Source organism: Lytechinus pictus, chromosome 2 (genome assembly GCF_037042905.1).
Source record: "Lytechinus pictus isolate F3 Inbred chromosome 2, Lp3.0, whole genome shotgun sequence".
Classification (NCBI taxonomy): domain Eukaryota; kingdom Metazoa; phylum Echinodermata; class Echinoidea; order Temnopleuroida; family Toxopneustidae; genus Lytechinus; species Lytechinus pictus.
The window spans coordinates 16690985-16716791 of record NC_087246.1 but is presented as its reverse complement, the minus strand read 5'-3'; the positions used below and the strand labels follow the sequence as shown (position 1 = coordinate 16716791).

The following is a 25807-nucleotide window of genomic DNA, read 5'->3' as shown; positions in this document are numbered from 1 at the left end:
TGGGGAAAAAAGTATGTACATATAAGCATTATGCGGAAAATTTATCATTCTTTAAAAACTTTTCTCATGTTATATGTATTTTTTCATGCCGCATAGATAGATAGATAGATAGATAAATGGTATTTATTGTGATAAAAATTCAATTAGCAGCCAAAGGCTGAATTACATGAATTTGTACAGAGTAAAATTTCAGTAAACAAACAAGCGAAACAGTAAAAAAAAAATGATAACAAAGTATACTAATGTATAATATTGGAAAGGGGATACAAAGAGAAAAGTATACAGAGGGAGAAGTAATGTCAAAAGCAGGAATGGGGAAAGGTTAGGAGTAGACTAAATGTATATACCTTTAACATAATGAACATTTTAACATAAATATATATTTAACCAATTTTGAATGGATAACAATACATGTAGATTAAAGAGTGGATTGTATGAAATAATGCTTCCTTTTTAGAAAAGAAAAAAAAAGAAAGCTATTAATTTGGGTGAAATTGAAGGAGAAAAACATGTATAAACATTATAAATGAAACAGTAATCTGGGTTGGGATTGTTCTCGATATGCTTGATAATGATTCTAAAGAAACACTGTGTTGATGATAATAATAATAGTTGGAGGGATCGGAGTAATGAATGAATTATCTCAAAAGGAATTTAAATTAAAAATAAGAGGACGTGGAAGTAATATGATCTGAACAAAAATATAAATATAAATGTAAAGTGGGTTATAACATTATTAGCCAGTGATTTTTCGGAAAAGAAAGTTGAGTGATTACTGCAGAAATTAACAATTAGAAAAATATTTCAAAAGTCAGTTACAGTTTAAGAGAAGCTACAAATAAAACAACAAAGGTATAAAGAAATAGTTCTTCGTACAGTCCATGGGAGTTTAAAAGTCTCGTAAAGAAGGGGACTGGGCTGTTCCTGTAGCGATCAGTTCTACTTCTAGGTTCGATGCATATTCTTCTTGTTCTTAGTGTCCTTGTATTTGTGTTCCTATCAAACCATGGGCACCCAGATTCAAAAGCTTTCCGAGCAAACTGTAAGCAAAGTTGATCACGTCTACTTCTCAAGGTAGGCAGCTGTGCTGATTCGAGAGCATTCTCATATGAATGATATTGAGGGCCGAGGATGATTCTGAGGGCTCTCTTCTGCACAGCTTCGATGTTTTGGCTTTGGGTTGAGGTCAGCGAACCGTGCCAAACAGGGCAAGCGTATTCAAGTAGAGGACGCACGAATCCTGTGAATACGACAATCAAGTCTCGTAGTGGAAGAGCGAACCGTTTAAGAGATCTTACCATGAACATTCGACGGTTGGCTCGCGATACGATGTCACGAATGTAAGCGTCCCACTTAAGATTTCCTTGAATGATCACCCCGAGCACTTTAATCTCGTTTGCGGCACGCAGCTCCTCATTATTGAGATTCACTTGAGTTGGCGGAGGAAGATTTTTCTTGAAGCATACCTGCATGGTGGAACATTTCCTCGCGTTGAGTAGCAGATGGTTATCACGGCACCATGACTCAAGGATAGAGAGCGAGTCGTGTAACACATCATCACGATCCAAGACATTGCGAGAAATTGCTATTGTCATGTCATCTACGTATTTCCAGTGAGCGACAGGCTGGTCGCGTAAAACATCATCGATTAAGGCAAGGAAAATCAAAGGACCAAGGCGTGTACCTTGGGGGACACCTGCTTTAACTACTTGCCAATCTGAAAACTTTCCTTGGTAACGGACACACGTCATGCGACTCGTCAAGAAGTCACATACCCACTGGATAATATACGGGCTTGCTCCAAGATTGATCAATTTGGTGACTGCGATTGTATGACTGACTCTGTCGAAAGCCTTGCTGAAGTCCGTACATACAATAGTAGATACATTATTAGATATTTCAGAGCTTTCAGCAAGAAAGTTGACGATGTCTACCAAGCAATGATTGGTTGATACCCCAGGTCTGCATCCATATTGCTTGGTGTCTAGGTAAGGGTTAATGTCCATTAACAGGCGTTTCGCGATGAATAGCTCTGCGATCTTGGAAAAATGGTCTGTGAGTGAGATCGGCCTTAATTTGTCAACGGTGCTAGGTGGGGAATCCTTAGGAATAGGCACAATAATTGCTTTTTTTCCATTGCGATGGCACGGAAGCTTGAGCATAGGACACATTCAGAATCTTACACAGAGGTGAAGAGAGCTCAAGAGCGAATTATCGAATGAGACGTGCAGGGATCCCATCAGGCCCGCTTGACTTCCCAGGTTGGATCCTCCTAAGTTCCTTGTAAACTTCCCACGGTTGGATCGTAGTGGGTTTACCAGAAGGAAGGTAAGCAGGTAACTCACTCGTAGACAGTGCTGGAATATCTTCACTAACATTAGCAAAGAAGTCATTGACTGCGTTGGCTATACCACACTGGTCGTCCTTTTGGATATTTGGAACACGGATGTCGTTGTTCATTCTTTTATCCGTACCAGTCATGATTTTTATGTTCTTGTACCAACTAGAAGGGTTGTCACGTTTCAGTTTCTGAACTCGATCAACGTAGAATTTAGATTTCAGAAATTTTACATTACGCGCAACCTTGTTCGAAAGGTATCTCCACCTCATTCGGTCATTGTGAAAAGCAACTTGTCTTTGATGAATGAGAGATTTCAGGTAAGGCGTAATCCAAGGTTTGTCTGTAGGATGTAGCTTTATCGTCTTCAAAGGAAAGTACTCATTCATCTTGTTGATAAGTGTGTCGTAGAAATTGTCACACATCACTTGGAGGCTGTCTTTCTGGTTAACCTCGGACCAGTCGTGATTGCAAATCCACTGGCCAAAGGAACGAATATCTGACTCTCTCATTGGTCTGACGGTTCGTTTCCTGGTTGACAGACATGTCTGGTGGGGAAGGCTTTCTCTTGGCAACCACAAGACAGCATTATGGTCAGACAGTCCAATTGGTGACGAAATGTCCGGTTCATTGTAAAAGGCTTGGAGATTAGTGATGATCTGATCAAGAATCGCCTCACCTCTTGTGGCCTTTTTGACAACTTGGAGCAACTGATTTCTAGAACACAGGGGTGTGATATCGACCCTGTTAAGATCTCCAAGGATGACTAAGGCGGCATATGGATGTCTTGTCTTGATGTCGTCAACACAATTTGTCAGGTATTGCAAGAGTTCGGCTTCTAGCTCGTTATCCGGTGGGGAGTAGACAGCTGCAATGAAAATACTGCTGACTGAGCGTGGAAGACGGCTGGGTCTGATCTGGATCCAAACTACCTCATGGGGATCAGCGACAGGTAGGAACTGGATTGGTGTCGGGTTAAGGCGTGACTTGGAGTATATCGCAACACCGCCTCCTCTGCGACCTTGTCTTGACCTTGTGAAGACCTGATAACCCTCGACTCCATATGATGACGAAGGTTGGTCGTGAGTGAACCATGTTTCTGTTATTACACATAGATCCAGGTCATAATCCCCAGCTATAACCGAAAACTCATCTAGTTTGTTATTTAGAGATCTTGCGTTACATAAATATATAGACGGGAGGTAATACCTTGTTCTAGTTTTCTCTACCAGGTTAATGTGGATCAGATTCTCTTTTCTTGATGAAGAGGGATTGTACTCACTGTCCAAAACTTTCCGTAGGGATAGTCGAACAGGAATAGAACGTCTGATGTGACTACCACCGCGGCGACCACGATGTCGGCGCCTAGCAATGCCAAGTGACCTTAGCGTATCTCTCACGTCTAATGGTAACACGTCCTTTGTAGTGTTACGTAACTTGTACAGCTCATCTATTGTGTACTTTTGAATGGAAGTCCGTAAATTTGGCGTTGACATGTCCAGCAAAAATGAAGCACTAACCTGCCTTGTATCTAGACGGTTAGTTACGGGAAGAGTCCCCACAAATGTATGGCAGGATATAATCACAGACAGTTCAAAAAGACACGCGTTCAGATTCATCATGAAAAACACAAGACAGTTCCTATAAATCACGAAACTTACACAGTATGCATGTCAGCAATGATCATATATAACATCAGTTTTCCAAATGGAATGACCTCAGACTTGAAAATAATCCTGAAAAAGTGGATAAATAAAATAGCGGCACAGCTGAGACAGCGCCATCACCTCTTCATCTAAATTACCATGATTACTGTGTGATAATTTTGTTCAGGAACTAATCTAAATAACATAAGTCGGTTATTCGTATGTTCAACCCTGCACAACCTCTTAGTCCAGTATCAAAGGCTATAATTACCACATTGTACTCCAGCATCATACGAATGCCCGCAAATGGTGTTCCCAGACAGGGACCTGGGAACGATTTTTTCAGTGGGGGTGCTGAAATATCTCCTCAAAGGTGGGGGGAGGAGGTGACACAATTGAGTTTTCCATAATTACACACACACACACACCTCTAAGGGCACCACACACACCCATCAACCCCCCCCCCACACACACACACATACATATATATATATATACATACATACATATATATGACAGTCACTTCTTAGCTTTCTTCTTATAAAAGAACATAGATATATAATTAGATAACTCGAGCGCGAAGCGCGAGCTCTTTTTTTTTTTTGGGGGGGGGGGGAATTTCATGTTTTTTGTCCTGAAAATTGATCAGTTTGAGCAATGTTTGTGGTCCTGAACAAGATGCGTATGTAGCAAATAATAACTGCGAACGTGATCAGTGCGAGCAGATATTTTTTATATACGCTCTAGTCTTATCGAAAGGGAAGTGTTAAAGGACTGTTTGCAGTTACCCATTAAGGCGATACATATATCAACAATCAAATAATGCGAGCGCGAAGCGCGAGCAGAAAATTAGACATTCCGACCTAAATACTGGACATTCTAAGCACTTTTTGTAATCATGAACAGGATAGGTATATAACTATACAATTGATGCGAGCGCGGAGCACGAGCGGAAACAAAATTGAAATTTCAGACCAGAAAAAACGAGACATTCTAAGCACTTTTCTAATAATGAAGAGGATAGGTATATAACTATATACTAATTTGATGCGAGCGCAAAGCGCGAGCGGAAACAAAATTGAGATTTCAGACCCCAAAAACGAGACATTCTAAGCACTTTTCTAATAATGAAGAGGATAGGTGTATAGGACCTAGCTATACAATTAATGCGAGCGCAAAGCGCGAGTGGAAATAAAAATGAGATTTCAGACCTAAAAACGGGACATCTTAAGTACTTTTCCAAGAATGAACAGGATAGGTATATAACTATACAATTGATGCGAGCGCGAAGCGCGAGCGGAAATAAAAATGAGATTTCAGACCTAAAAACGGGACATCTTAAGCACTTTTCTAATCATGAACAGGATGGTATATAACTATACAATTGATGCGACCGCGAAGCGCGAGCGGAATTAAAAATGAGATTTCAGACCTAAAAACAGGACATCTTAAGCACTTTTCTAATCATGAACAGGATGGTATATAACTATACAATTGATGCGACCGCGAAGCGCGAGCGGAATTAAAAATGAGATTTCAGACCTAAAAACAGGACATCTTAAGCACTTTTCTAATCATGAACAGGATAGGTATATAACTATACAATTGATGCGAGCGGAAACAAAATTGAGATTTCAGACCTATAATTGAGACATTCTATTCATGTTTTGTAAATCAAGAAAATAATGGGTAATTGGATATATTCTTACATTAATAATGTGAGCGCGAAGCGCGAGCAGAAAATTTTTGATATTCTGATCTGAAACTCCACACTGAATTTAATATGGTATGAACAGATAAAGAAAAATCAGACGAACATAAGAATAAAGATTTGATCAAAATCCGACAAGGAATATCAAAGTTATTGCATTCTAAAGATTAGCATTATTCCAGTGTTTTAAGCATGTCTTCATTAATATTCAATGAGCAAACTGATGTCATATCCCACTTGTTATTTTGTATTTTATTATATAAAATTATGTTTATTTAATATTTTCCCTTCAAGAACCAAAAAAAGTTGAATTGACAACTGATTTAGTCCATTAGATATTCTTCGCTGCAACTTATTTCATTATAAGGGAGACAATTTTGATTCCATGTAATAACACAAGAAACAGGATAGTGGGGATGTGACACCTTCAACCCACATGGGCAGAAATCCCAGAGGAGACAGGGGGACGTGTCCCCCTACCAAAAATAGTAGGGGGACACAATATCAAGTGTCCCCCCTACTATTTTTGGTCTTTCATGGAGAAAAATAAAGATTATAATACATCACAAATTTCTTTGTTGCAGTCACTGAAGTGGCAATCAGTAGATCAGCGTATAAAATATCAGTATTGTGTTCTTGTATATAAAATAATGAATGATTTAGTTCCAAATTATTTAAAACCTTTAGTATGTAAACGGCCCGTGAAATACAGGACAAGGTTTTCTTTACGATGCCCCCTTCAGCTTCCCAAAGCTAGAATTGAACATAAAAGAAAATCTTTCGCATATGTCGGACCCAAATTATTTAATGCACTTCCTTCAAATTTACAAGTTTGTACCTCCTTGTTAGTTTTAAAAAAAATATGCAAAGCCTTTCATACGAATTGATAAAGAGCGAAATGATATTCCATTGATTTACAATGCTATGTATGTTTAAATTGTCACTTCCCACTCTATATTTTGGTGTTAATTGTTTCTGATGTTAGATATTTTGTATTTTTGATGTTGTTTGTTGTTGTTGTTGTTGTTCATAGTTATCTTGACATGTATTTTAAACTGCAGGGCGCCTTTGTAAAGCAGTTTTAAGAACTGAACAGGCCTACCCTGCAGTATAAAATAAATAAAACAAAATAAATAAATATAAATAAATAAATAAATAAAAATACATCACTTCACAATCGAAATAATACCGTTTGGACTAAATGACCTTACATTTTGGGTGAAACACTTTTTTTCTTCTTTTTTTGCTTGTCAAATTTTCCAGGCCCTGGTCCCCCTACCTTTGGGGACATATTTCCGCACATGTCAATCCACCTATTAAATATTCATGACGACATGCAAATCACCATTTTCATAAAATATTGCTAAACTTTAGAATTAAATAACTTAACTATTTGTTATCAGATTTTCATAAAATTGTATTTGATATAAATATTTTTAGCCCGAAGTGGCCCCAAAACAAGCTGCGTATCTGAATAAACATGCGTGCGCGTGTTTAGAGTTAGACTTAGTATCTGGGCATTGTAAATATTTTTTTTAATTATAAAAACCAATAATGCGAGCACGAAGCGCGAGCAGAAAATATTTGATATTCCGATCTCAAAAAAGGTGAATTTGAACACTACTTTAAGTACTGTGTCAGAAAAAAGGGGGGGGGGAGTTCTACAAAACGTCGTTCATTTTCATTACATTTCTGTCATTTATCAACTTTACTCTAGATCTCCAGGAGGTGCTGCCTATGGAAAATAACACATGCAGCACCCCCAAATGTTTTGGGGTGCTTCACCCCCAGCACCCCAGCTTCCCAGGGCCATGGGGCAGGGCGAAAAAGACTGTGAAATTTGAAAATTTCTATTGTCTGACTTGTAATTGTTTATTAAAAAAAAAAGGCGGTCGGGCGCGCGCACACTTGATTCGACATAATATAAAACCTGGAAGTTTCAAGTCCAACCACACCCATGTCCCTCCCTGCTATCGAGTAGTGTGTAAACCTTTGGTGTAAACTATGGTTATCACCACGTATCGCGCGCGACCACGTCTGTATCGGAGTGCCGGAGCTTGATTGAGTCGCGTTATACGAATATGTGAAAGACTATGTAAATGATTTGCGATTGTCGGATGTGATAATTATGTCCATTATAACATATATAAAAAAATACAAAGGGAACCTGATTTCGTGGGGGTGCTGCCTATGGAAAATAATACACGTAGCACCCCCAGCACCCCCGATTCCCAGGTCCCTGTTCCCAGATGGAAAAGAGCATGAAGCCAAACTAGACTACGAACCGAAGCAAGAGATTTGCTGAATTTGTCCGCACCGAAATACCCTGCAAATCTGGGATTGACATCGATGATAGGGTATCCATGATGGCGACATACAACTTCAGCCTCTTTGGCTCCCCATCCAGGCAGGTGTCATCGCATACTGTGTTCCAGTGGAAATGGTAGTAGACCTCTACGTGGCCTTCATTTGGGCAACTGCCATCCACCAGACGAATATCATAGGCAGTCTCTGAAATTTACAAGTCGTGGAACGTCTCAAATATATATACTTTGTTCAATGTCTAATATATATTTATCAAATTAAATGAAATAGATGTCACATGTGTAACCAAGTTATTGGTCAAATGACATTTCAGGTCAATGAAATTTAGGTTTTATTCCAAATAATTATTTGTCTAATTTTGAAAAACAAAATCATCAAAATTTATTTTTATGCTCCATCTTTCATGAAGCTCCGTTATGTATTACAGGTCAAATTAAGGACTGCTTCTATATTGCATTGTATATTGCAGTCGAGACTGTCAGAAACAGTCCACCTTTATAATAGTTCTGGGTCTATAAAATGCTTCCTTCTTCATCATAAATGTTTTTATTTGTGAACATATTTGGGGAAATTCATGCACAATTATCTACTCCATGAACCAAGATTTACAGCCCTGTTCATATCTACTACAGATTGTGCGAATTAAACGCTGATGATATTATGGATGATGAATTTAGAATGTTTTTCTTTGCATGCTATAAATAAGCATCTCCCTCCAGTTCCGCCGTAATGCAAACTACCGATTTTAAATTTCAAGTCCTTAATAGATATAGTCCTTATAGATATACAATACTTTCTTTCAGCATGTTCAGTGAGAACCTAATTATAAATAGATTTCAGTTATTACCTTCATGGTCTTGGCGATCATAAACAGCGAAGCTATTTTTATTAATGGCTTCACTCTCAGAAATAAGGTTTAGGTTTGCACCCTAAATGAAACGCTGAAAGCACCAGGGGCGGATTCAGGATTTTCCAAAAGGAGGGGCACATTTTTTCGAGGAAAAATTTGACAAGGAAAAAAAAAGGTTTTTAACCAAAAATTTATGATATTTCGTCCCCGAAAAAAAATTGACAACCAAAAAAAAACCCGTCTTCACTTTCAAAAGGAGGGGGCACACTTCTGTTTCAATGGCATTTTTACATTACAAATTTTAATTTTGCTTCTCAAAAGGGGAGGGGGGCACGGGCTGGCTGTGCGCCCACTGGCCAGTGGAAAGCACCTTGGGGTGTAACCCTACACTCTAAGTGAAAGAGGTGCAAATATGCAAAATTTTCTAATTTTTGCAGCCGGAAATGCTCCTCTACACCATAGTTGGTACAACTTTGCTCCGTTTTAGGTTGCACATAAGACACATTTTAGAAATCATTCATCTCTTGTATACCCTTTGGGATGCAGATTTTAGTTAGTTATCATCATGCATAATTAAAGATCGATAATATGTGCATAATAGCACGCATTACGGGGTAGATTTTATTTTCACTCGATAAAAACCCCAAAAGATGCAGAGTCTGATTTGGATTGGGTCCGTTCCATAAATGTACAAAGTTAAATGCACCCAATCTAAATACATAAATATCATCGAAAAATACTAATAATCATATGTGTTGTTATTGTACCATAACAGGGTTCATAATTTCTTCATGGATATTCATTTTCCTCAATGAAAATCCGAAATTAATTTATCAATTCATATAAATCAACATAGAAAAAGACTAGAGGAAGGTAAGAAAACAGTACTTACGACTATAACAACTATACCACTGGACTGTCGCTAAAAGAAACGTAAAGTATGAAGTATATCCCTCATCTCGAACTGGCGCCACCATGGTGCACAGAACGCTATGAAACAGTTCACACAATAGAAACATACGTTTCCATAATTGTAGATCCTTCCTGTGATACACAAGAGCCTCCGTTCGCGTGAAAAACTGCATCATGAAGGCAAGTCAACTCGTAGAAATGCAAATAGATGACGGAGAGCCATTTTTAACTTTCCAAATTTACTTAATAATGTCAAAGGTGAAATGGTTGGTTAGAATCTGAAAACCCCCATGTAACTGTAAATTTGAGATTGCAATCGAATATCAACATACATTGAATAAAATTTGCCAGGACAATTCAGATAGTACCGAGGGAAATGTTGTTATATCACAATTTGCAGACTACATTTTCATTTCTACTAACTGTCATTTCTGAAGACTGAAAACTTTACCATGAAAGTAGTAAAGACATTTGGTATCTTAGCAGGACCAGAACCAAATTTATCAAAAATTCTTGTTTAGCAATTTATAATTGACATATAAATAGATTGTCTTATCTAAAAAAATGGAGAGTTTGAATTGGAATTTGAAATAGGAAGAGTAAAATGTCTGTTGAAATCTTGGAAAATGATAAATCTAACATACCGTTTCTTCAGTTTGTATGCATTGTAATATTATCTACCTATCCCAACGAATATCATTACAACCGTTAACAAATCAATTCATAGATTTCTTTGAGAATATTAAAGGAAGGGCCAAGTGAGTGTCGAATTGGGGTGTGGAGATGGTAGCATTTACCAACAAAATTAAAATCGAATGTATAGGCTTGTTTGGAAAGTTTCAATATATTGTAAATACGGATAGCTTTCAACCCAGTAAATAAGATCGCATTGATCGATCTGTTTGATGAGTCAGAAAAGAAAAACATTCGATTTCATTGTCCATGGCGGACTAATATATGCACGTCCAATTAAATTATGCTATCATTATTTGATTACGTCAGATGATCAAGTTACCACCTGAACTGTTTAAGATTTGTCCATTTTCTAAACATGAGACATTGGTGGTACAATAGTCATGATAGTTATCCCAAATTATGGACACGAAGTCTCTAATGAATGGAATGTTAGTGGTCTAACAGGGTGATGGGTAAGTGAAAAGTATGGTCGCGTGACCTTACTTCGCGCGTGACCATATTTCGTGGACGGTCGTATATCTCAGAAAGTACTTAATATCGTGAAAATCTGATATCACTTCCAGAAAAAGCGGTCAAAAATTATCCTGTAGTGAAGGTTTCTAGTTGATAAGATTGGGATTTGTTTAAGCTAGGGCTAGGCGATTGGGCAGGAGCGCGCACCTGCCTCGGGACCTGCCTCGGTCGATCCTTGCCCATGCGCCCACCACTAACTTAGCACTTAGCAGGCAGGGTAGGACTTCGGACACATCCACACATAAACATCTCCAACTAAAGTGAGTACACTAACTACCCCAACATTCACTTCCAATCTAAAAAAACACAAGGTGAGAGGATGTATTCCCTGTATGGGCAATGCATCCTCTCACCACCCAAATTTTTTGATCAACAACTGTCCCTTTTCTAGCCAAACGTTCTCTGCTCTTTAATTAATTATTAACATGGGCAGTGAAACCCGATCTTATCCTCAGCATCCTAACATAGCTTCAAACCACTACCTCTCTCTAAAAAAAACGCCCATTATCAACCACAATACAATCAATGAAATAAGCACAATTTCAACACAAAACAAAACCAAAAAGCCTTTGTATCCATTGACATCTTTTATGATTGATAAGATATCCACGCATAAAGGATTTGGACATGTTCAAAACCATCACCCCCATCCCATGTGCGCCACAAATTCTACACCCTACACATACTATAATAGCCCCATTTTAGCTCACCAAACGCAACACATGTTATTCATATCTGGTTCCAAAATACACTGGATTTCACAATGGAAAGTGGATATCATGTATTAAATGTGCATGTTGTATGAACTATCTTGGGTACAAATTCCTTGTTGGCTAATTTCAAATTTCAAATCTAAAGAAAATGTAAAGGCGCTTTCCTAATGTATGGGTGAACAAAATGGAAATTACACGATTGAGATAACAAATGACGATTTCACGTAAGTCATTTCTTCTTATTTCCTCATGAAGGAATCAAAACAAAAAAAAATTCCCTCGTTTCAAGATTTAGGGGAAAATTTCAAATTTCTTTTGATGGCTTGAGTCATACAGTACATTTGAATTTTCAAAAGAAAAAAGGGAAAAAACAAAGTAAGAAAGTTTAATCATGAACTATTTCATGACATTTTGCCCTTCAAAGATTTTTAAAAGCTAGTGCATCCTTTCTATTGCCGTGTCTACATTTTCAAAGAAGGGAAGAATCACTCATTACATGATTACGATATGTATCTATTTTATTACATTTTTCAAATCTTAGCATTGCAAATAGGGACAACATCTATTCCATATCAAAGCTACATCAATATTTATACATGAAAAGTTGATTGTTTTTCGTTGCTACATATCCTGTGAGTTTATACTGAACATACCCACGAATACGTATACGCACACACTCACTCCTTCTACCGCACATCGATTCGCACAACTCCTCACTCACCATACAAAATTAAAAACACGCAAACATAAAGATAGATGGCAAACTATCATTGGGAAAAAGCGAGAGAAACTAACTTTAGCAGATTAGTGGCAATTACATAAAAAAAATAGTGTGGATTCTCAAACATGTCAAAAATTAATGTTCATGGAGGCCCATCGGTCAGTAAATTGAAATATATAAATCGAGGAAAGTATGACCAAATTAAGTGTCTGCGCAATCTTCTTAAAGCTTCACTAGCTCTCATCAGACATAGTGGATCTGTTTGTTTACGATCTGTCATTGCCAAACCTCTTTTTCGTTGCTGTTGGTGACATAATACATATTTTCTCTGCTCGTACCTCAAACTAAATTACGGTTGTCAGTAGCGACTTCACAAAGTAAACGAGACCATGATAACAGATGGAGAGTTCTTGTAAAGTAGAGGTCAAACTGCCAAGGAAAATGGCAGAAATTATATCATTAACTAAAGCAGTAGTAGAAAGATATAATTATGTAACCAATAACATGAATAACGACATTTCTAAACACTCTTTAATCGGTCGAAAATAATAGATTTTGTCAACTTTTATTAGACATCCTGGGCCCGTCTTACAAAGAGTTGCGATTAATTGATCCAATCAATCGCAAGTATGGAAAGTCAGCAACGTCAATATATAAAATGCATGTTTGTTCAAAATTTTTGCTAGATATGATGTATATTCATAAATTCATTGACTTCTTGACAATTTGGTGTGTTCTCCTTTGTTTACAAGGGACATTTTGCAAATTTCCTGTTGAACAAAATATGACACTAATGGATTTCCAGAGTTGTGATTGATTGGATCAATCGTAACTCTTTGTAAGACGGGGCCCTGTTATATTGTCAAGCTTTTCTCTGTAGCCGTAATTCAATGTTCTATCTTTTGAAAAATAATGTAATTAAAATATATTTCAATAACAAGTTGATTTGGACAAAACAAGGCCAAATTCAAAACAAGATGTTACACTGAAACATTACCAATTTCGAGGGATATAACATTAAGGGTGTTACCAAATACATTTATTTAGTAGTCGGTGATGTCACACATCTTCTATATATTTTGCATAAATTATATAAACTACAATATTATTTTTTGTGTGTGAATTTATAACATAGAAAAGGTGTTTCAAAGTGGAAAGCAACCATTTTTTTTTTTACATGATTTTCTACTTATAAAAAAGAAGTTTTGAAATTAACCGGTGAAATGCAATGATGGTTTCATGTTAGGACTGTCCGGGGGGGGGGGGGGTATTGTGAACTTGCACACAAGTTCATTTATCCATTCTTTTACATTTTTCTTATATTGATTTGTTATACATGTATTTATTAGAAATTTTCATATTGTAATGCTAATTTGATTTATTTATTTTTAAGGGACCCCGGGGAAGAACAGGTTGGCTATTAATAGCCAATCTGAAACGGGTCTATCCCTACGATTCTGCATTGTAAGCTTCATTACTGTTATATTGTTAATTTGTTATATTGTTTTTTAATTATTTGATTATGTAATGTTATTTTGTTTATATTTATGCATTTTTAATCGTGAATAAAACCAAACCAAACCAAACCAATGATTTGAGTTAAAAATTATTATTTAATAAAATACGAAATATCATGAGTATTAAACCGTGGATCCTACTACTCGCTTTCTGTGGGTAGATTAACCTGCATCTGGGTCATTGTATTGGGGTCGAGTGCAGAGGAAGGTGTGGTGGATGTGGAAGACATAGGCTGAAGTTCAACCACCGTTGCCGAATTCGGCCGAATTGGGCTTTTGTTACAGGTGTATAACACTGCCACAAACGAGGCGATGGTCAGAAGGAACAAGGAGACGCCGATGAAAGACATTATACCGATGATCCTGGATGAAGGGTTGGATGTGTACCAGGATGGTGGTAGCGTGTAGGTGGGACTTGTTGAATATCCTGCAAAACAATCCCATTTAGTATCAACAAAGTTTACCAAATCAAAACATTCTTGTAAAATCTAATTCATATGATTCTCAAACAACATTGACTTGTGCGTTCGTGTTAAATATGAAGGAAATATGCATTTGCGTTTCAATTACTAGATTAATCCTTTTGCAATTTTTGAAAACTTCATTAAAGCTATCATGCTGCAAATGCATGTGCATAAAATAAAGCCATAGGCGTAAAGATGGCGGGGGGTGGCCTTTAGGAGCCATGGATCCCACCCTCTCTCCCCAAAAGGGTGAAATGTATTACTTTCTGAATATTGCTCGCTCACTTGCAGTCTTTTCATATTTTGGGAACTTTTCTTTATATGCCATGTCTAAATTCCTAATTTTTTGAGGGGTTCATTACACCACTAACCTAGGTAAGAGATCTTTGTAAGAGATCATACTTGACTATCTTCCATTTAATTCTTTTAACCATTCAATGACATCTCAGTTTACCGGGACAATGACACCGGGACGTGATTCTTTCCAAACTTCTGCCAGACCATACTATAGGGCACACACCACTAACTATTTCCCCATAGACTCATGTGTTAAAAATGAGATTTGAAGAAAGTCGCCCAAAATAAGTCTTAATAAGGACGTCATCCACACCTTTATCACTTGGTAGTTCATCCAAAATCCTTCAAACGCTAAAGATATGAAGAGGTGTTTTTCAGCATTTTTTCGCGCTATAGGGGCCCAAACCAAGACTTCGTGCAAACTTGGTTGCAGTCACAGTGCTCACATGGTTTCTTGGGCAACTAATTAAGTTCCCATAAAACCCAGCATTGACAAATTACTGCTCTCACATGGGACTGAACAGGTAATCCCTCTCTATGCCCATATGAAAAAAATTGTTCAGATATGCGCCGTTGATTTTATATGCCATTCCAACCATTACGTCAGTTTTCTAAAGGGGATTCCCGAAATTGCGGATCCAATTAGTGGTGTGCGTCCTATATTGCATCTCTTTGAAACTTGATATTCACACATGAAATTGGAAATGCAGGCTTACCGCATTCGACGCCTACGTCTTCATGATGACCACATGTCGAGGAATAACGTGATGTGACAGTGCATGAACTTAAGGTTAACTCCCAACCGTAGCAAGTGACTCGTAGAATGGTAGGTCCCGATCCTTCTCCATAATAAGCATAGCCTCTTGCCACTGCGTTCTCGGTGTTGTAACCAAGCTGGCGACACACAACCTCTGCTTCGTCATCATAAAATGAATCATCGCAGACTGTGCTCCACTGGCCGTTGAACCAGATCTCCACTCGTCCCTCTCTTGGAGTATTGCCACCCACAAGACGTACACGGTTCCTATCATAGTAATCAATGGTTGTCAGCCACCCGAATGGATCATAGGTTGTCGAAGGGTAACCTAAAAGTACGACCGAAAGGGTGCAAAATGTTATAAACAATGGTATTTTTGCCTAATACAACTTTAAGAACCTACTGGTAATTGTGACTATATAAGATGGAGATGGCTACAGAAACTATGACCAGCATCAGTTAGACTCCCTGATTCTTAAAAGTATGATCGTGAGTCTTATCAAAAATCAGCTAGCCTTATATTAACCGTGGTCATATATATCCGCATTATTGTTTTCTAAGCAAGCGGATTGAGCTGATGGAGAGTGATGTGGCATAATCCTGTACACAATGTTTCAGAGCTTATATTTTTGTTGGAACAAATAGGTTATGAAAACATCATCTTGTTTATGTATGTCTTCCTCTTTGTACTCTCATGCTGCAGAATGCATTAAAAAATTCTCTGTTCAAAAAGCACTTTCATTCGGAATATGGTTGCGTATAAGGCTCCACCAGACACTTCGATTGTCGTCTGTGCAGGATGGTTTAGCTTTATAGGTTGCATATTCAATTGCATAACCAAACTTGTAAAGGCAGTTAATTTTACCAATATTTAGACCCCCTTCGACCCCTGTGACTTTTTTCTTCGCAGGACCCTCACGTCTCGGGTACCTATAGCGTCCGCCCTAGCTTACACCCCAACCAATAAAGGTGTTATCTGCCATGGTCTATTTATATTAATGTACACGGGTAGTTCGGTCTTATAGTAATGGCAATCGGATCGTCGACTTTTTTAATAAAAAAAAACAATGAGAAAAGTCATTCCCTATGTAGGATCGGAGGAACTGGAAAGATCAGGGCTCCGTAACACAAAGGTTCGCAATCAATCGCTAAATACAAATGACCAATCAAGATCATCGTTGCATGCGCACTCTGATTAAAATGATGACCGGGAACCAATCAGTGCGTTTCTTTCATATTTGCAATTCATCGCAAACATTTGTGTTACGGAGCCCAGGACGCCTATTTAGTTTTCCACAGATCTCTAGGAACAAGCTAGGCCAGGAAGTATATCGCATTTACCAACCGTGACTTCCAAAAGACTGAGGATTGGTATCCTCAAGAGAGTCAGATTCTAGACTAAAATAGGGTTAAGATGGATCTTTTTTGGTAAGAGATAGATTCTCAACTAGATGTGGCTAAAAATTAGGCATAAACTATTAACATTAACACCTCAGGAGAGAATCAAAACAGTTTCGCCTCTTTAGCTCCAATCGTCCAAACGAAAATCCACATCGGATAAGAAAAAAATTACAGCATTTATTGCTTGAGTGCTAATGGCAGATCATGTGTACATGGGGGCACACTTTCCCGATGAAGTTCGACAAGCAAAAAAAAGAAAAAAAAGTCCTCACTTTCAAAGGTTTTCACACTTGGGTAAAATAGGCATATTTACATTAAATATTTTGATTATGGCTCTCAAAAGGGGCCGGATGTACCCCCTGGATCGGCCAGTGTTTTATACATTATTTAGGATGGGGCAAACGTTACAAAAATTTTGTTTGGGCTAATTGTGACAATGAAGCAAGATCCAATAATAACCCTTGATGATAATCTAGCAAAGAGGTGACGATCGAATGAGGTCCTTTTTTAAAAGTCCGTGCACTGGACGAGCATGGTGTCCACCTTGTAATTTCGCAATCTTAGTTTCCTGTTGAGATACTACCCCTGGACTCACGTCATGTTTTCGTTGCCATCCCAACTTCTTAATATTATTTACCCGCAACGATAGAGTAAATTTTACACAATGCAATTCAAATAATGCTTTGATCTGAGCAAGTAATATAGTTTGTTTAAACAGCTATGTCGCAGTCACATCAACGGGACTGATTCCAACCAATCCGTGATATATCATTGTCATTAGCCCGATAGTTACGATCGGAATGGGGTCGGTTTTGTGGGTGTGTCTGCGAAATGACGTCTAGTCAGTCTGTACTTTAGCCGGTTGTTCATGTCACCCTATGGTATCAGCAGAGACGGGGAGAAATGGATTAAAATACATCCAAGGAGGAAATGACAATCACAATTATGGTGATTATCGTGATGATGATTTACTACTACTAATAATTTAACGATGTTTATAGTCATGATAGTAGTCCACCAAAATTTAGGCGGTGTATATTTAGGTGACACGACATTTGCTCCAACGACAATTGCTGCGGACTTAATTTCGTCTAAGTAGGGTTAGGGTTGCAATAGGGTTTTATGTTAGGTTTAGGGAAAAGTTTTGGGTAGATTATGGTGTTAAACTCAGGGTTGAAATTGGTCATTTATTTCGATAAGTGTGTGAAATTTAGAGCGGAGCAATTGTCGCCGGAGCAAATGTCATGGAACCATATTCATAATCATGTTGTGCAGATACGGGGTAGCCCAGACGCTGACTAATGTTTAAGAAAAATACCTATAAAACGGAGGCAAGACAGTTAAAAAATCTCGCAAGAAATGTCCCATACGATCCGTATCTTGATGCAGAATAATTTGCAATATTTATGAACATTCTGAAAACTACCTCAGCACTCGACATATTGGAAAAGTAGATCAGAAAAAGTGGAATGATAAAGTAATTAAGCAAAATGGAAATAATGGTACATGTTTAATTTCACATTCCCTGGTCTGGTCATGTCCATCTGTATACTAAACGTTTTAGTGGTTACGGTAGTAAAACACAGCCTTATTGAGGTTGTCTTAAGGATGTATTTGTTTCTTAATATTTGAGCTCTCAGAAGAACAATTCATCAAAAGAATGACATATTTTTGAAAAACCTACCACACTCAACTCCAGCATCTTCAGAATGATCGCAGTATAAATAGGTAAGAGAACAGTATCGAACATTAGTCTCGTGGCCACTGCAAAGTAGCTTTCGGGTCAATCCTGATCCTTGACCATAATGTGCGTTGTGCCTTGCTACAACGTTGATGGTGTTGTAGCCAAGTTGCCGACATACTACCATGGCCTCTTCGATGCCCCAGCCACTATCACAAATGGTATTCCATTGAGAGCTGTAATATATCTCTACCCTGCCTTCGTTTTCATGACTTCCGCCAACAAGACGAATGTCATAAAAGTATTCTGCAGAAGATAAGATGGTTTAAAGTCATAATTATCAAATGATCATTGCATCATCATTGTAATTGTTCCCCGCTTCTCATTCTTTGAAGGGTGTCGTCTATCCAAGTGAATGAAAAAAAAGTAAAATATGAAAGTTATGACATTCCAAACTTTCGCCTAATGTCACAAAACATTTGTAGGCCTGTTTGGGAGGCCTGTGCACATCCTAGGCCCCCATTGCATAAACGGTACTATTATACAGTAAATTTACTATCCAAATGTTATCTGTCAAGGAATCCTTCATTTCGATTGGCTGTTGACTGGGTCATGTTACCATGATAGTTACCATTGGAAGGCAAAGTTACCATAAAAGTAACTTTTGTACAACGGGGTCCTGGTCGGTATGCAACTTAAGCCCCTTTCACAATTGACGTATACGACCTGTTTACGACCGCCTGCAACAGTTTTTTCTTGTTGTTGCACGATCGATCTCTTGGTGTCTTGCGAGCACTCGCAGTCGTTGTAGACGATCGCACGAAATCGAGGTGGTCGGAGGTGGTCGTGACTGGTCGCATCTGAACTTTGAACATGTTCAAAATCCAAACGCGATCAAATACGATTGATTCACTCGCATCAGGTCGTACCATCGGTCGGGCGACCATCGTGTGAGTGTTGTTCAACGTTGTACGACGTGGTACGAGAGGTGGCACAACTAAGTATTTAGTCGACTGGAGGTCGTAGAACACTTACACATGTGCTAGCGACCTATAGAGAAAAGTCTTGCGACTGGGTGCGATAATATATGGGTCATAAGACTGTTGCAAGAACGATCGCAATTACGGCTTACAACATTCCACTACCGTTGCATTCGCATGTATGCGACCATTCCACTCGCAATCCCTCATGCAACACTCACATGTGATCCCACGAGCACAATAAGAGCATATGCGACTTACTCGTGCAATGGGGTTTACTGGCTGTTTTTGTTGTACGACAGCTGTTGCAACTGTGAAAGCCTCTGTGCGATCTTATGAGATGACTAGCGATTTATGCCTGTTGCAGCCTGTCGCACGACCAAAAGATCGCAAATGGTCTTACGTCAATTTATTGTGAAAGGGGACCGATGACGCCATCCACACTGCAAAAGCTCCGGTGTTGATTTATCACCAGCCCGGAATCTATACACAACAAAAAAAGTAAGTCCCCCCTTAAACAAACATCAATAATTTCCGAACCAATGCGAGATTTTAATATATTTTTACATGAGCGTGTAGGTAATTTTATAAGCTACCCTCTGAGTAAACGTTATGGACGTATTACACTTCATGCTTCAGTGAGCACGGTCAGAAGGCAAAAATGTCACTTTTCAAAAGTCACAAGCCAAATATCATGACTTTGATTCCATTTTATTGGAACTAATTCCACATTCTCATCATAAAAAATAGTCAGAAGGCTTGTAAAATGTACTCTCTAAAAGACGATACAACTTTTTTGGCTAAATTTCACGGTTGAATAAACACAAGTCCAAATTTGCTATAATTGGATTTTTTACACATTTATATCAATAAAAATGATAGAATATGAAGACAGTTATTTTTGGAAGAGTTTCTTCAACAATATTCATCGTTTCACGGTTCAATGAACATTTATTGAAAACAAAAAATACGATTTTCAAATATCATAGGCAAGTATTGGTTTATTTTGGGAACTGAAAATGATATTTTCTCAACTTTTTCGTTATGTTCATGACCAATTAACATGCTTCAATGATTCAAAGGCGTTTAATTAAATATCCACGCTTGAATGTACATGTGGAATGCGATTAGCTCTTTTTTACGTTTTTGGAAAAAATGCAATTTGTTACTATGGATATCTGTCACAAACATCCTTGCATAGTTCATTTGATTTGATTTTTATGAAAATCCCGATGTTTAATGCATCAGTGAGCATACAATATTCGAATATTATGCAAATGAGATGAAAGTTTAAGGCCTTGGCCCCACTCTGTGTCGTATCGAATGGTTATTTTGATGTGCGCGCCTTTTGGATAGTGTTACTCTGAAGCCATGGACGAAGTTTCATGAAATAAATATTGGCAGAAGTAACAAAAACCGTCCATGAAACAAAACCTCATTTCATATTTGTTAAAATTTTGACTTCGTCTCCCATAGACTTGTGTACATTATGGGTGCACATGTTTAAGAATAAGTAACCCCTTACTCAATATGGTGGAACTTTTTTTCACGGCTGTCTTTAGCAATGTCATTAGGCAGTAATGTTTATCAACCTATGGGCAGAATTCTGTGCAAAAATGAAATCGCTTTGTTTATTTATGGATGAGTGAGCACGCATCAAAGTGGGAAAATTTGTATTTTCAATGTCACAGACTCATTTTAAAGGGTAATAAAGTCAATATTGGGGGCAAATTCGGTTCAAATAATTGCTATTGTTTTTATCATCCATCATTTCTATCACCACACACTTTCCGAACTTTAAACATTTTCATGGTTGAGCGAGCACATTCGAAAACTTAGGAATGAATGCTCTTTATACTGCATAAATGTATTATTTTCCTAACAATTTCTCATGATCAGTTTAATTTATGGACAAATCAGTGGTGGGTACAGAATTTTAGAATGGGGGAGGGGCCTATAATCGGGGGAGCCACCAACATTTTCAAATTTAAACATGATCTAACAAGTTGTTGAGGATACTTACTACCATAAACCCCTATGATGATACGTCACAATACAGGGGCCGGGGATGGGTTTTCAAAGTGGGGGGGGGGGGGGCTGACGATGCAAAAAATCACAATCGTATGGTCATTTTTACATTTTTGTACATCACGCAATGCTTTTGGAAAAAGTGGGGGGGGGGGGGGGACTGAAGCTCCCCGCCCAACCCCCCCGCCTCCGCGGCCCCTGCAATACATTGTGCTCACTCAACCATGAACATAATGATATCAAAATTGTGTGTGGAGTGGCTAAATGATGGATAGTAAAACAGCATAACACCATAAAATTCACCTAAAGACAACATTTGCCCAACTTTGTATTTGCCCAATCTGAAAAAACGACTCTTGTGACTTTCAAAAATTGTCATTTTTAATTCAATCTTTAATTACTCATGCATGACTCAACCGATCAATCTTATTTTTCCCCAGGAGTTGCTTAAAGTGTAGAAAACCACCTACGGAATATCATATCTCAAAATAATTCCGTTCAAAAGTTACAGCAATTTGATTTAGGGGGGACTTACTTTTTTTGTTGTGTATATTTATATCCACACCAGCATGACCAGAGAAGTATTGAACCAACACCAGTTTGGAATCAAACCGATGCTGTTTTGATACTAATTGGTGTTGTATAAACACCTACATGGTGTTAGACCAAAACCAAACTGGTGTTGTTTAGGTGTGGACATATATAGATTCTGGGCTGGTGATAAATCAACAACGGAATTTTTGTATTACATTGACTATTTCTGTTTTGTATTTTTTTTTTTACATGAAATATAAACTATTTCAATTTTTCTCCATGTCATTATATTAATGTAAAATAAAGATTGATTTCTCCCGCCCAGCACATGTTGAATCACCATCGCTGTAGCTATTATTGATTCGATGAATTAAGAGGCTGATTATGGTCAAATTTACGAGAGAAAAAATATATGATTCATATAATGAATATTTCCAGAGAATATGAATATTTTGAGAATATTGGTTATGAGCCAGTATTGCCGCAGCGGTTGTCAATCAATAATGCTATTAAATTGATTTATTTCATGTGTAACGATGATACACATTTTGTTACTGAATTGACTTAATTCTTTTGACCAAACTGTCTTTTTCTGATTTGTATTTGGTTTGAAATGAAATAAATGAAATGAAAATGAATCAATAGGTCCCCATTCTCCATTATATTAGGCTGCGTTTATGCGACCTCAAGCCAGAATCATGATTTGAATCATGATTCAAAACACAAACATGAATCACAATATCACAGAATCAGCGTTTAGACGACCTTCATTCCAATGCTGTTTCTCCTCAGATTCGGGCCAATCCAGTGCGCATCACTAGTGCGCAGTTTGACAGAGGAAGTTTTTCGCACGTGTTTCGGCTCTCGAAAATTATTTTGCTTCCATCAGAATTCAGTCTATACCTCATTTTGTTTACTTCTATCATAAAGGGTCCATATGCTTCTATTCATCTTGTTAGTTTATCCAAAATGGTGTTCGGAAGTGAATTTCAGCGTAGATCCAATTTGATATTGATACTGTATACTCAACAACAACTGAGATCATTGTCTGTCCAGTTAATTCATTTACTAGAACTTGAAGTTGAAGACATGACCAAAAAATGAAAAGTAGTGGACGATGCGATGACCAACACAGAACTTGAACATGACAAGAAATGAATTCATAGTACATAGTCATGTACATACAATGAGCATATAGAGCGCTTTGAGCTTGGCAAGAGTCAAACCGAAAGTAGCCCGACACACAGTGAGGTCATATAATCATGATTGTAATCACGATATCGTTTATTCGAACATTTTCGTACGTGATTCTGCAGAAACGTCTTTCCAAACGCCCCTTTTTTCGTGTTTCATGTTTGTGATTCTAATCATGATTATATTCAATTTCGACTAAACGCAATCGTGATTCTGCAGAATCATGATTTGAATCATGATTCAAATCATGATTCTAGGGTAAAAAAGTGGCGGATAAACGCACCCATATATTTTTGGAAGAATAGGGGCTGCTCCCTATGTTTGAGTCCTTTCTCTTAAAAGAAAAATGATTTCACCGTAGAGCCTGAGTTATAGGGTTAAACCGGAGTTCCGGAGTAATCTATTCTCCTCCGTGAATGCAAGCAAATTCGTGATGGATTCGGGAACATTAGTGGAGAGATTCGATTCGTTTTGAAATTTTCAAAACCAGCCGAATACCCTTCAAAATATAATTCATTCGGACCACATTCGGGATGTAGGCCGATTCGGAGGGAATTCGGTTGGGAGGCATTCGAGGTACTTCGGTCAGTAAATTATCATTGTCGATTCTGCTTTGATTCGGGACCTATTTCGGACCTCGTCTCTGATTCGGGGGGGGGGGGGGGGGTCCGAAGTAGAGACGAATAGGTTCTGAAACCACCGAATCCATCCGAATCAGGCCATATTCGGGCAGAATCGGTCCGAATTTATTCGGGAGAATTCGATTATGGTGTAACCCTGACTTATATGCTAGGGTTACACCGGAACAGAATCAGCTACCCGAATCAGAGACGAATAGGCCCGGAATAGGTCCCAAATCAGACTGAGGAGAATCACCAAGAATTGACCACCCATGCAGAATGACTCAAATGCCTCACAGAATCCAGCCGAATTCCATCCGAATACATCCCGAAAGTTGCCCGGATTAAATTTGTCGTGGCCACATTCAGGAGTATTTTTGAGGGTGTTCGGCCGGCTTTGAACATTTTAAAACGAGCCTAATCCCTGCACAAATGGTCCCAAATCCCTCCCGATTTTTCTCGCATTCGGGAGGGAAAACAGAATATACTGTCTTCCGAATCAGTCTAGCTCCCGAATACGTGTACTCTAATTCGGGGAGCTCCCCGAATCTGATACGAATAGATGTTATTTGAAGGTTTGCATGGTGGTATGTACAATCGCTGATGTGGTTTACGGTACACCATGTGAAGTGTTGTAGAAACAGTGGATATATAGGAGAAGAGAAGAAATGGATAGGCGAGAAAGTGGAGATTTGAGAGTAGAGTATTCTTTCTTGAATAGGTTCCGAATCCACAAAATCCATCCGAGTCAGATCATATTCTGGCAGAATCGGTCTGAATTTATTCGGAAGATTTCGGTTTTGGTGTAACCCTGGTTTCAATTGGATAAAACTTGTTAATCTCATCGCAATCAAAGTAGTCATATAGGTCTATCGATATTGCATTTGCATAATATTTAACTTCAGTCAATTTTACAATGACCAGTGGTGACTTGTCCCAGTTTATGACAAAATATGCACAGATAAAGAAATAAACAGGCACAAGCACAGGTTTTTAACCAATAACCGCCAGTGAAGAAAGATCTGCAGATGGTTTAGAAATTCGGCCTAAATCTTTCACGAAAACTGTATCAGATACCATACATGAAATGAACTTCGAGTGAACAACTGAACCAAGGTTTGCTATTTGAGCTCTCTGTATCTCGCAATAAAATACACGGAAAATGGAAGAAAAAAAAAAAGAGTTTGTGTGAATTAAAAAAAAACGCTCTATTGATTATTTCAACCCATCCATTGCTACGACTATTTCTTATAAACTTACAAAACTTAACTTAATCTGGTCAATGGAATAAAATAAAGAGTAAATGCAAATGAAAGTTAATGGGAAAAGGTGCTTACGGCCACAGCAGACATTCAGTATTAATAATATTGCGAGAAGAAACGTCGAGACAAATCGCACGCACCCAAACGGCACCATCATGGTGAGAATAATAGGTCCATGGTACAAGCAAGACATTAATATGCTTGTAGAACAGTGTTCAAACAGAGAAAATGTATTTCGTGACGACATACTGTGGGCGGCTGCAGGGTAAAAATCTATGGGCGGAATGGTTACTGAGTGATAATGAAATGGTGACAGTTTTATGCTACTACTAGCATTCCCACCAGTAACATAATTATAACCACCACCCAACCATCACTTCTACAGAGGTGATAAAGATAATGATTAATAAATTAATGATGAAGATAATAATGACGCAGTGCCCGATAGTTCTATGGCGATCTGCAATGTTCTTCGTCGGTCAATAAATTTGTTGAGCCATCTTTATATACTCTGAGAGATAAAGTGTGTGATATATGCCTCGTTGGACATTTTGTTGAACTGTGAGAACTTTGGCTGAATTTCGCCATGTTTGTAAAATTGATATTGCAAATGTCAAAATACATGTACGTCAAGAACCTTCCCACGC

General features: G+C 38.1%; 1 pseudogene; it reads right to left on the bottom strand.

Annotated features, from left to right (window-relative positions):
* The window catches only part of LOC129284208 (deleted in malignant brain tumors 1 protein-like), a 37191-nt pseudogene extending 11761 nt beyond the window's left edge, over nucleotides 1-25430 (bottom strand).
* Between the last annotated feature and the right edge of the window lie 377 nt (nucleotides 25431-25807).